We start from the raw sequence: 12,191 nt of genomic DNA on the forward strand, positions 1-12,191 counted from the left end.
GTGAAGTCAATGGGAGAGCACTCTCCCATCATTGTCTGTAATCCACTTCAACAAGAGGCAGAAGCTACGTTGCCAGGAGACAGTCTATCCACAATGACTCCAAGCTCTCTTTTTTGAGTGGTAACAGCTAATTTAGACCCCATCATTTTATATGTATAGTTGGGATTATGTTTTCCAATGTGTATTACTTTTCATTTATCAACATTGAATTTCATCTGCCATTTTGTTACCCAGTCTTGAGAGATCCTTTTGTAGCTCTTCACAGTCTGCCCGGGACTTAACTATCTTGAGTCATTTTGTATCATATGCAAATTTTGCCACCTCACTGTTTACCTCTTTTTCCAGATCATTTATGAATATTTTGAATAGGACTGGATCCAGTACAGACCCCTGGCGACACCACTATTTACCTCTCTCCATTCTGAAAACTGACCATTTATTCCTATCCTTTGTTTCCTATCCTTTAATCAGCTATTAATCCACGAGAGGACCTTCCCTCTTATCCCATGATAGTTTACTTTGCTTAAGAGTCTTTGGTGAGGGACCTTGCCAAAGGCTTTCTGGAAATCCACTGGATCCCCCTTGTCCACATGCTTGTTGACCCCCCTCAAAGAATTCAGGTAGATGAGTGAGACATGATTTCCCTTTACAAAAACCATGTTGTCTCTTCCCCAGCAAATTATGTTCATCTATGTGTCTGAGAATTCTGTTCTTTACTATAGTTTCAACCAGTTTTCCCAATACTGAAGTCAGGTTTATTGGTCTGTAATTGCCAAGATCCCCTCCGGCACCCTTTTTAAAAATTGGCATCATAATCGCTATCCTCCAGTCATTTGGTACAGAGGCTGATTTAAATGATAGGTTATATACTACAGTTAGTAGTTCTGCAATTTCACATTTGAGTTCCTTAAGAACTCTTGGGTGAATATGATTTGGTCCTGGTGACTTATTACTGTTTAGTTTATCAATTTGTTCCCAAACCTCCTCTAATGACACCTCAATCTGGGAGAGTTCCTCAGATTTGTCACCTAAAAAGAATGGTTCAGGTTTGAGAATCTCCCTCACATCCTCATCTGTGAAGACCGATGCAAATAATTTATTTCGTTTCTCCACAAAGGCCTTATCATTCTTCAGTGCTCCTTTAGCCTCTTGATCATCCAGTGGCTCCACTGGTTGTTTAGCAGGCTTCCTGCTTCTGATGTATTCAAAACAAATTTTGCTATTACTTTTTGAGTCTATGGCTAGCTGTTCTTCACGTTCTTTTTTGACCTTCCTAATTATATTTTTACACTTCATTTGCTAGAGTTTATGCTCCTTTCTATTTTCCACACTAGGATTTAACTTCCACCTTTTAAAGGATGCCTTTTTGCCTTTCACTCCTTCTTTTACTTTGTTGTTTAGCCATGGTGGCACTTTTTTGATTTTCTTACTATGTTTTTTTTTAATTTGGGGTATACATTTAAGTTGAGCCTCTATTATGGAGTCTTTAAAAAGTTTCCATGCAGCTTGCAGCAATTTCACATTTTTGCACTGAAATCTTTTAATTTCTGTTTAACTATTAATTAATTTTTAATTCTATTTAATTATCTAATTAATGTTTCCCATACCTAGGAAAGATGTGGACAAAATGAAGAGCGTCCAGAAGAGGGCAACAAAAATGATCAAAGGTTTAGAGAACCTGACCTATCGGGAAAGGTGAATGAAATGAGCCATGTTTAGTCTTGAGGAAAGAAGATAAAAGGAGGACTTGATAACAGTCTTCACATATGGTAAGGACTGTTATAAAGAGAATGGGAATCAATCATGTTCATGTCCACTGAAGGTAGACAAGGAGTAATGGGCTTCATCTGCAACAAGGTAGATTTAAGCTAGACTTTTGGAAAAAAATAACTCTAATGATAGTTAAGCTCTGGACCAGGTTTGTTGAATCCTCATCATTGGAGGTTTTCAGGAACAAGTGGACAAACACCTGTCATGGCTGGTCTTGCTTGACTTGGTCGTGATTCACTGCAGGGGACTAGACGAGATGACCTCTCAAGATCCCTTCCAGACTGACATTTCTATCATTCGCTGATATGTATATAAGACTAAAACATTAAAATTTGGGGCCAGTCCTTCAAATACTAAGGATGTGGTCCCAGATTTTCAAAAGAGCCTCAGGGAGTTAGGCACCCAACTTCCATTGACTTTTAGTGATCTCGTTTCTGCCTCTTTGAAGATCACAGCCATATGTAATTGTCTGATTAATCGACTTACATCCTCTCTTCTCCTGCCAATGCACATGAACACCTTTACTCATGTGAGGAAGAGTCTCAAGGCCTGTAAATTCCTCAGAGGTGTTTCAGTTTTACTGAACTTTGATGCTCTGTCCCTGATGGGGGTGCGTGTCAATAGTGGGTGAACTGAACATTCCCTGTTGCCTAACTCCCTCAAAAGCTGAGCCTTGGATTTTAATCAGAGTCTAAAGGCTTTAGGTGCCCATCTCCTATTGAAATTCATTGGGAGATAGCCTAATTAAAAAAAGTTCCCAAAATTTTTGTTTGTAAAGTCATTTAATATATTAAGATGAAAAATACTATGGAAGGCATGGGCTGCAAAATTTACCAAAGAGCTATATTGGCCAGGAGCGTGAAAACAGTCACACCACCTAAATGACATAGCTATGCCAGCAAAACCCTTGGTGTAGAAGCAACAATGCTGATGGAAGAGTGTGTCTGACAGCGTAGCTATGTCAGCAGAATTCTTTTTGCTCACAGATTCTGTGTCTCCACTAGGGGGCTCTGCTGGAACACCTATACTAGCCAAGGGTCTATAGTGTAGAGAAGCCCAAATTAAAAAAAAAAGATTTACGTATAGTATTTCTTATTAGCTGATATTTATTTCTTATAAACTTACACTAATTAGTCCATTTCCATCTGCTTTTATATAATATTTAATCCTGTTATATGTATTTTTCTGCTCTGCAAAATATGTGGGGTATAGTTTGTTTAAAAGAGTGTTACACAAAGTAAAGCTGATTTTATATTATTCTTATTATTATTCTCTCTCTCTTACCTAGAAATAAAGTGTAAATTTTTAACAGTGAGAGTAATTAACCACTGGAACTATTTACCAATGATTGTGTTGGATTCTGCATCACCTTTCAAATTGAGATTAGACATTTTTTTTCTCTAAATGATCTGCTGTAGGAATTATTGGCTGTGTTCTACAGGAGGACAGTCTAGATCATAACAGTAGTCCCTTCTGGCTTGAGAATCTATGAATGTATAGCTAATTGTAGGACTCCCATCACTATGATAACTGAGCATCTCACTAGTATTAATAGTTTAGCTGCAAAACCAACATTGTGATGTAGGGAAATACTTGTATCTCCCTTTGATGCAGAAGGCTCAGAAAAGGCAGTGAGGTTTTTTAATGGACATGTGCCTACTTTTATTTGACAGACTTCTGGATTTTTGGGGCCCTAATTTCAGCACAGAATATCCAGGAGGCCAAGGGTTTCTTACGTGTACAAAGTGGGGCTATGCCATCCCTGCCATGGGAGAAGACATCTCATGGAAAGAGAGGCCTACAGCAGAGCAGGTGCCATTTCCCTAGAGCTGTATACAGAGGGTGCACCAGACAGAGAGAGAACAAGTATAAGAATGACTCTGTAGCCTGGTGGTTAACGCACTTACTTGGGAGACCCAGTGTCCAGTCCTCCTGCTCCAATGACTATTTAATTATTTACCTACAGTGGAACGGTTTCAGCAGGATAGATTGAGGGAGGCCCCCACTCAGAATATCCTACAGCCCACTGGTTAGGGCAGATGTTTGAGAAGTGGCAGAGCCCTGTTCAATTCCTTTCTGACCTTACGGTGCATGTAGTTCTTCCATATCCAGGTGAGTAACCTAACCACTAGGCAAAAATTATAATGGAGCACCATCTTCTCCCTTCTTGCCAAACAACAAAACAAATTAGGGCTTAGCACACACCCCTCTCTTTGCCATATCCCACTGGCCACATTAGTGGGCTCCAAGACCAGTGTGTTGGGTTTGATTAATCCCATTCGGAGGTGCCCACCTCTCCCCATTTATTGCATATGGAGCCTGGGCACTGAACTCAGCCTATATAAATCCCAGACTCCCAATGGTTTCCTAGGCACCTAAAAGTCAGGCCTGGTAACACTCAACATCTCCATGCCTAAGTCCCTTTGTGAATATAGTCCATAGTTCTTATGGTGAGTACTAAGCAGACAGTCCTGGATGCTGCTTCACTGCAGGTGATGCCATGAAGAAGCATGGCACCTATTTTGGCCCGTCCTGTGTTCGCACACAAGTATCTGTGGACTCCAGCATCATTAAAACTCCATTAGATGTAGGGGGTGGTTGGACCACACCTATATTCCCTTTCCCCACAGCAGCACTAGGACTGGTATGCATTACTGGTCCCTTGTTGAAGAGGGTAACAGAATATAGAAATGTAGAGGTGGAAGGCCTGTGAAGAAGTCCTGATGTCTGTCCTGAGGCAGGACCAGGTAAACCTGGACCCATCCTTGACAGATGTTTGTCTACCCTGTTCTTAAAATCCTTCAGTTATGGGGCTTCCACAACCTCCCATGGAAGCCTATTCCAGAGCTTAATTATTATTACAGATAGAAACCTAAATCTCCCTTGCTGCATATTAAGCCCATTACTTCTTTTTATACCTTCAGTGGACATGAAAAACAATTGATCACTGTTCCCTTTATAACAACCCTTATCAGTTCCTCCTCAGTCTTCTTTTCTCAAGAATAAAAATACCCAGGTTTTTTTAAAGCTTCTTCATAGGTCAGGTTTTCTAACTCTTTCACCATTTGTGTTGCTCTCCTCCGGACTCTCTCCAATTTGTCCACGTCTTTCCTAAAGTGTGGTGCCCAGAACTGAGACCTCACTAGGGCCATGTAGAGTGGGGCAATTGCCTTTCATGTCATACATGTGACACTCCTGTTAATATACCCCAGAATGATGTTAACCTTTTTTGCAACTGCATCACATTCTTGACTCACATTCAGTTTGTGATCCACTATAAGGGGAGGTTTAGGTTGAGGTTGGATATTAGGAAAAACTTCTTCACTAGGAGGGTGGTGAAGAACTGGAATGGGTTACCTAGGGAGGTGGTGGAATCTCCTTCCTTAGGGGTTTTTAAGATCAGGCTTGACAAAGCCCTGGCTGGGATGATTTAGTTGGGGACTGGCTCTGCTTTGAGCAAGGGGTCTCTTCCAACCCTAATATTCTATGATTCAAGACTGCACATTTCAGTTTGGTCAGTAACCAGGAGTTTACAGTTTCTTCCTACTAACCCTCTCTATCCATTAGATCCCCTTTCCTTCCCTGAGCCAGTAATAGAAACTAGATATCCTGACTCCCTGACCTTGATCTAACCCCTATGACCTGTTTACCTTCTGGAGCTTGTACCAGACCTCAGGAACCTCACTGCTAGAGCACACACAATTCCCATTGCTGAAGAATGCTCCTGACTCCTAGAGCTCACTGCTCTAACCACTACACCATACTCCTTCCCAGAAACTGCAACAGAATCATAGAATATCAGGGTCAGAAAGGACCTCAGGAGGTCATTTAGTCCAACCCCCTACTTAAAGCAGGACCCCAGACAGATTTTTGCCCTAGATCCCTAAATGGTCACCTCAAGACTGAACTCACAGCCCTGGGTTTAGTAGGCCAATGCACAAACCACTGAGCTATACCTCACCCCCACAACCTATCTCCAATCCCCATGTGATAATCCAATATACAGTACCCAAAACTTAGAATAGAAACCAGTGCTAACTTCCAACCTCTGCTTCTCTAACTAATAGACCTATTCAGCTCAAAAAGTCGAGAATAGAACCCAGGCGTTCTAATTCTGAGTCCTACGAGTCACTAAACAGTTATTTCTTTAACTGCCTTATATTTCCACCATGCAAAGTACCACAGTCCACTTGATATTGGGATCCATTTGTTTGGTGAAACTGGAATGCTTACCTCTTCCACCAGTAGAAATCAGACCAATAAAATATATTATTGTACTCATCTGGTGTCTATCAGATAGATAGATAGATAGATGAGGGAGATTCAAAACATACATTTAAGAATGAAAATTCAGAATTATTATAATAGCAACAGCCATATGTGAAATGTTTCTCACCTGCCAGTTCAAATAAATGGTGTTGGCCCTGCTTTTCTAACAATGAGGACCTTGAAGGAGAACTTAAATATATTTTACTTTAAAAGGACTCTTGAAAACATATGCTCAGAGCATCTGCTGTTTTTTCTGGGATGACACTGCTTTGGGTGAAGTTAGGGGGAGGGGATGGGAGGGAAATTTCCTCTCTTTATTCTCTGGGGAAATACATGCAGGGGTTAAAGTAACTTAAAGGACTTACCAGTACGCTGGAGTCCTGAGCAGGGGGTTGGGGCCTCAGCTGGAAGGGGTGTGGCCTCAACTGGAAGAGGTGGGGCTCTGGCTGCAGTAGTGGCGGCTGGGAGACCCGGGCCCTTTAAGTCACCATCGGAGCTACCAGCTGTGGAGGCAGCTGGGACCCCCGGGGCTTGGGGGCCATTTAAAGGGCCCTGGGCTCCGGCCACTGCTACTGTGGTGGAGTCCCAGCCCTTTAAATCACTGTCCAAGTTCTGCTGCCGGAGCCCCAGGGTAGCAGCGGTGGCCGGGGGCTCCGGCAGAGATTTAAAGGGGCCAGGGCTCCCGGCAGCGGAGCCCCGGGCCCTTTAAATCACCAACAGAGCCCCAGGGGCTCCCGACTGCCACCACTATCCTGGGGCTCGAGGCTCTGTCAGATATTTAAGGTGCCTGGGGCTCTGCTGCGGTAGTGGCGTCCGGAGCCCTGGGCATTTTAAATCGCTGCCTGAGGCCCACCGCTGCTTCCCCAGGGCTCCGGCAGCGGGGCTCAGGCAGTGATTTAAAGGGCCCAGGGCTCCGGCCACTGCTACTGTCCCTGGCCCTTTAAATCACTGTCGGAGCCCTGGGGTAGCGGTGGCGGGGATCCGGTGGTGATTTAAAGGGCTACTGCAGTGGAGTCCCAGGCCATTTAAATCTCTGCCAGAGCACCAAGCCCCACTGCCGAAGTCTCGAGGTAGCAGTGGTTGTCGGGGTCTCAAGTGGTGATTTAAAAGGCCCGTGGGCCAGGCTCCCAGCCGCCTCTGCTACCCGGGGGGTCCAGTAGCGGGGCTCTGGTGGCAATTTAAAGGGCCTGGGGCTCCAGCCGCTGCCAGGAGCCCCAGGACCTTTAAATCACAGCCTGGGAAAGTCGGTCCGGTACAACATACTGACTCTTGCCAGTACACCAGACCAGACTGGACTGGCTTACTTTCACCTCTGAATACATGTAACTGTATTGTGTAATCTTGATGTAAATTATATTTGGAAATAATGGAGTTCATGTTGATGTACATTTCTATATCAACTGACATCCAAAGCCAGACTGCAGCTCTCTGGAGTGGGGTGTAGATCATGGTCACTGTTCTGATGGCTCTGACAATTTCTACAGAAATAAGCATTTAAATTCTAGCGGTGGGAATTAAATTCTCCATATATCACCCTGGTAAAGCATTCTGTAGAGCTGTGAGTGGAAAGAGGATTTGAGCATCTAAAATTCTTAGGCATCACTTGGAATCCCCAGAGAGAAATGTCTGTTCTAATATCATTTAAATCAATGGATTTATACCAGGGATTAATGTTGGCTCCATTACTTATCAGTTAGTGTGATGATTCTGAAGCCTACTGATGACCCAATTGGGAGGATTTTCAAAATTGTTTTACCCAATGATAGGGACTGAGATGGGGATTTTCAAAGAGGCCTGATGGAGTTAGACATCCAGCTAACTTTGCACAATGTCCAATAGAAGTGATGTAGTTATGTGCCTTAATCCTTTGGGGTCCTTTGAAAACCCCATCTACAAATCTCTATTCGAGCAACTTAATTTTCAAATTCTATTTTGACCATTTGACTCATCCATGCCCATAATTTACTGTGTCACTGTAGGTCATTTCAGCAGAAACTTAACACACGTATTGGATTTGGGATAGACCGTGGGATTTGGGGTGGAGACTGGTGTATGGATGTGGTGTGATCAGAGACATCAGACTCTTGTTTACTTTAGCAGAGAATTAGAGAATGACCTACCATAAGAATCACACATTATTAATATTAACTTCCTCCTACAATCTAGTCTAGATTTCTCTGGAAATCAGAGGACCAAGAACTCTCTGAGGTCAACATACCTCCACAGCTAATTGAGCTTCAATAGCGTATCACCACTTTCCCACATTCCACTTTGACTTGTTCCTCTCTCTCAGGAAGAAGCACAGATGCTTTATGGAGTCAATAGGACTTGCCTGTTCCCCGTGCCATGTGAATAAATTATGACAGGTAGATATAATAGTGTGAGGTGCTTTACAAAAAAATTAATTAAGTGAGAATTGGAGACCAGAGAATTTAGTTGTGCCTTAAAGCTGCAGGAAGGGAGTCATCTCTGACCATGATAGCAGGGTTGACAGAATTCATTTGGCAAAGTTATAAGCAACTGAAAACAGGGTTTTATAATGGAAATTATTGGGTAAACCCTACTATAGGCATCACTATCAGCACCACCTCTAATGATTTATCTGTATACCTGGGCTTTACAAAGGAACATAGGGGAATTAGATGCTCAAAATACAATGAGTTGTGTGGCTGACATCCTTAGGCTCCTTTGAAAATCCCAGTGTACCACAGTTTGTTCCAGCAGAGGAAGAGAGTCAGAGGAACCCACCAGCAGCAGATTGGCTGCCATGTTTTGAAAAGCCCCTCGTTACCTGGATCAGGGATGGGAGAGTGCACCCAAATGGGCTAGTTCCTGCCAGATGATGCCAGATTTCTACCAGAAGCTCAGCATCCTTTGTTCACATTAAAAGTGATAGGGATGGAGGATGCTCTGCATCTCAGATAACTAATTTCATGGCAGCTCATTATCAGAGCAGGGATGGCTCAATCCCTCTACATCCAGCTCTGAAGAGAACCCAACTGGGCTTCTGCATTCATCTCTGGGCCCCTCAATCCTAGCAACCACTTATCAGAAATCAGGGAAGGGATAGGCCCCTTGAGTATGATTCTGTGGACTTGACTGTGATACATCAGTCAATTGTGGGCCTCTCTAAACTAAAGTCACCACAAGGAATATTCCATACACCTGCAATGGCAAAAGAGTTGTGCCAGAGTGGGTATGCCTGTGTCAAGTTGTGAACATCATTTCCTATTATGTGATGAGCACATGTCTAAACTTGCTTGAGGGCAGCCTAATGTGCTGTCCTACTCGTGAAACCTTGGTGAAGGACTAATACACAGAAATCACCAAGAACACCCTGTGATGCCAGCAGACCAGATGCCAGCTCATGCCAGGACCCCTAGGCCTCACTGAACACTGACAAATGCATAGCTGGAAACCAGTCTGGCTCACCTGTGTGTTAGCACTGCTATAATAGATGTTAATATTATAAGAATGTGTTCAGTGTTTAGAATTTATGAAATGCTTGTAAATTGCTGCATGCACTAAACTGATAGCATTTGTATCCCATGCTATAAGGTAATATCTAAGTGTTTGCTCTGGAACTGTAAAAAGGTTTGCTCTGAAGCTGTAGACCCAGTCAGGAAAGAGAAATTACTAAGTGTGAAATACTAGTGTGCCCCAGGTGGGCTTATCTCCTGCCCATCAGGAAGGCCTATGGAAACCAAATGGGCCATTGTGAATAATCATAGAACAAGCATGTTGTTGATTGTTCCCTGTATGTCCTGGAAGAGGGAGACATGTAGAAGTGCTCATCTCATCAGCTTGAATTCGGGGGAAAGGAAATAAAACTGTCTGACATTAAGAAATTGGGATCTTTTATGTGGCTTGGGCTCTGAAAGGGCAAGAACTAGCAAGCATAGGCAAAAAGATTCCCAGGATTAACCTGTATTAGCCCTAACAGACAAATAGAGTTTGCATATTTCAGCAGATCTATCACAATGCAAAACCTAAAACTGTAACTCATTTGTGTGTGCATATTTATCTGCTTTAACTTTGTCAATAACTCCCCTATTAATTTTTCCTAGTTAATAAATCTATAGTTAGTTTATTACAGGATTGGCTACAGGCATTATATTTGGTTTGAGATCTGCAGTATAATTGACCTGGGGTAAGTGATTCATCCTTTGGGATTGGGAGTAACTGGCATATTTTTCTGATCTTTGGTATAAGGTGACCATCTATCACACAGTCAAGCTTGCCTGGGTGGGGGGAGCACAATGTCAGTATTCATAAAAGCAGACAAAATTTTAGGATGCCTAAAGAATGGGATGCGGACTGATATAAACATAAATCGATGGGAATTCTATATTCATTTCTGGGGACCCTCCAGAAAAGGAGATAGCATGGCTTTCAGGGATGAGCATCAAAAACTGATTAGTGACATAAACAGATTGGAAATATTTAGTTTAGGGAGGAGAAGAGGGGATATGACAGATCAACATGGTGGGTGAGGTAGTATCTTTTATTGGACCAAATTCTAATGGTGGAAAGAACCACTTTTGAGTTTCACAGAGCTCTTCTTCAGGTGTGGGGAAGGTGTTCATAATAGTACAGCTAAATTCAAGTTGGGACAGTTTGTTAAGCATAAATAGATTCATAGATTCATAGCTTCTAGGACTGGAAGGGACCTCGAGAGGTCATCGAGTCCAGTCCCCTCCCCGCATGGCAGGACCAAATACTGTCTAGACCATCCCTGATAGATATTTATCTAACCTACTCTTAAAGAGTTGTAGGAGACCACATAATAGGAAGTGGCTGCTTAATGCTTCTGCAGGTAGAGCCTGGTATACAAAATAAGGAATGGGATAGAAAAGATTTATTGAGGTCCCCTTACTTCCTCTTTCTCTTAAAAGAAATAAAATAGACTAGTAAATAAAACTGAAAGGCATCTAACTGAAAATGTCCTAATATCTTGCTATCTACTGATGGATCGATCAATAGATAGATATAGATATAGATATAGATATTAGGACATTTTCAATTAGGTGCCTTTCAATTTCCTTGACCACGATATCTATCTATCTATCTATCTATCTATCTATCTATCTATCTAAACAGTAGCTATCTAGTTTAAAAAGAAAGTTTGGGGCATTGATTCAATTAAAAGGATTATTCACCATTACGTTAGATAATGTAAATTATAAGTACAGTTAGCAGAAAATTTTCATCTGATTTTTTGTCAAAATCACCTCAAATATTGCCACAAAGAGAATTGGACTTACAACAACTCTTTAAAAGACAATAATTTGGACATGTGGGATAGTATGGGAAACATTTTGAAATAAGCTGAATGACAGGTGTGTCTGCAAATATATCAACAATAAATAACTAACTATGCTGGCAGTGGGACTGTCCTCATTAAGTTTCAGAGTTAATATCCCATTTAAATTAATAAAGGCGATTAACATTTCATTCTGAGTTATTTTTTCAGGCTGTCTGCGAACACAGGAAGAAATTCAATTCATTATGGAAATCATAGAATTCTAGAAGATTAGGATTGGAGGAGACCTCAGGAGGTCATCTCGTCCATCCCTCTGCTTAAAGCAGGACCAACACCAAGTAAATCATCCCAGCCAGTGCTTTGTCAAGTTGGGACTTAAAAACCTCTAAGGATGGAGATTCCACCACCTCCCTAGGGAACCCATTCTAGTGATTCACCACCCTCCTAGTGAAATAGTGTTTCCTAATATCAATCTAGACCTCCCCCACTGCAACTTGAGACCATTGCTCCTTGTTCTGTCATCTTCCACCACTGAGAACAGCCAAGCTCCATCCTCTTTGGAAACCCCTTTCAGGTAGTTGAAGGCTGCTATCAAATCTCCCCTCAATCTTCTTTTCTGCCGACTAAACAAGCCCAGGTCCCTCAGCCTCTCCTTGTAAATCATGTGCCCCAGCCCCCTGATCATCTTTTTTGCCCTCTGCTGGACTCTGTCCAATTTGTCTACATCCTTTCTGTAGTTGGAGGACCAAAACTGGACACAATACTTCAGATGTGGCCTCAACCAGTGCCGAATAGAGGGGCATAATCACTTCCCTCAATCTGCTGGCAGTGCTCCTACTAATGCAGCCCAATATGCCATTAGCCTTCTTGGCAACAAGGGCACACTGCT

The sequence above is a fragment of the Malaclemys terrapin genome, chromosome 12, assembly GCF_027887155.1.
Source record: "Malaclemys terrapin pileata isolate rMalTer1 chromosome 12, rMalTer1.hap1, whole genome shotgun sequence".
Lineage (NCBI taxonomy): Eukaryota > Metazoa > Chordata > Testudines > Emydidae > Malaclemys > Malaclemys terrapin.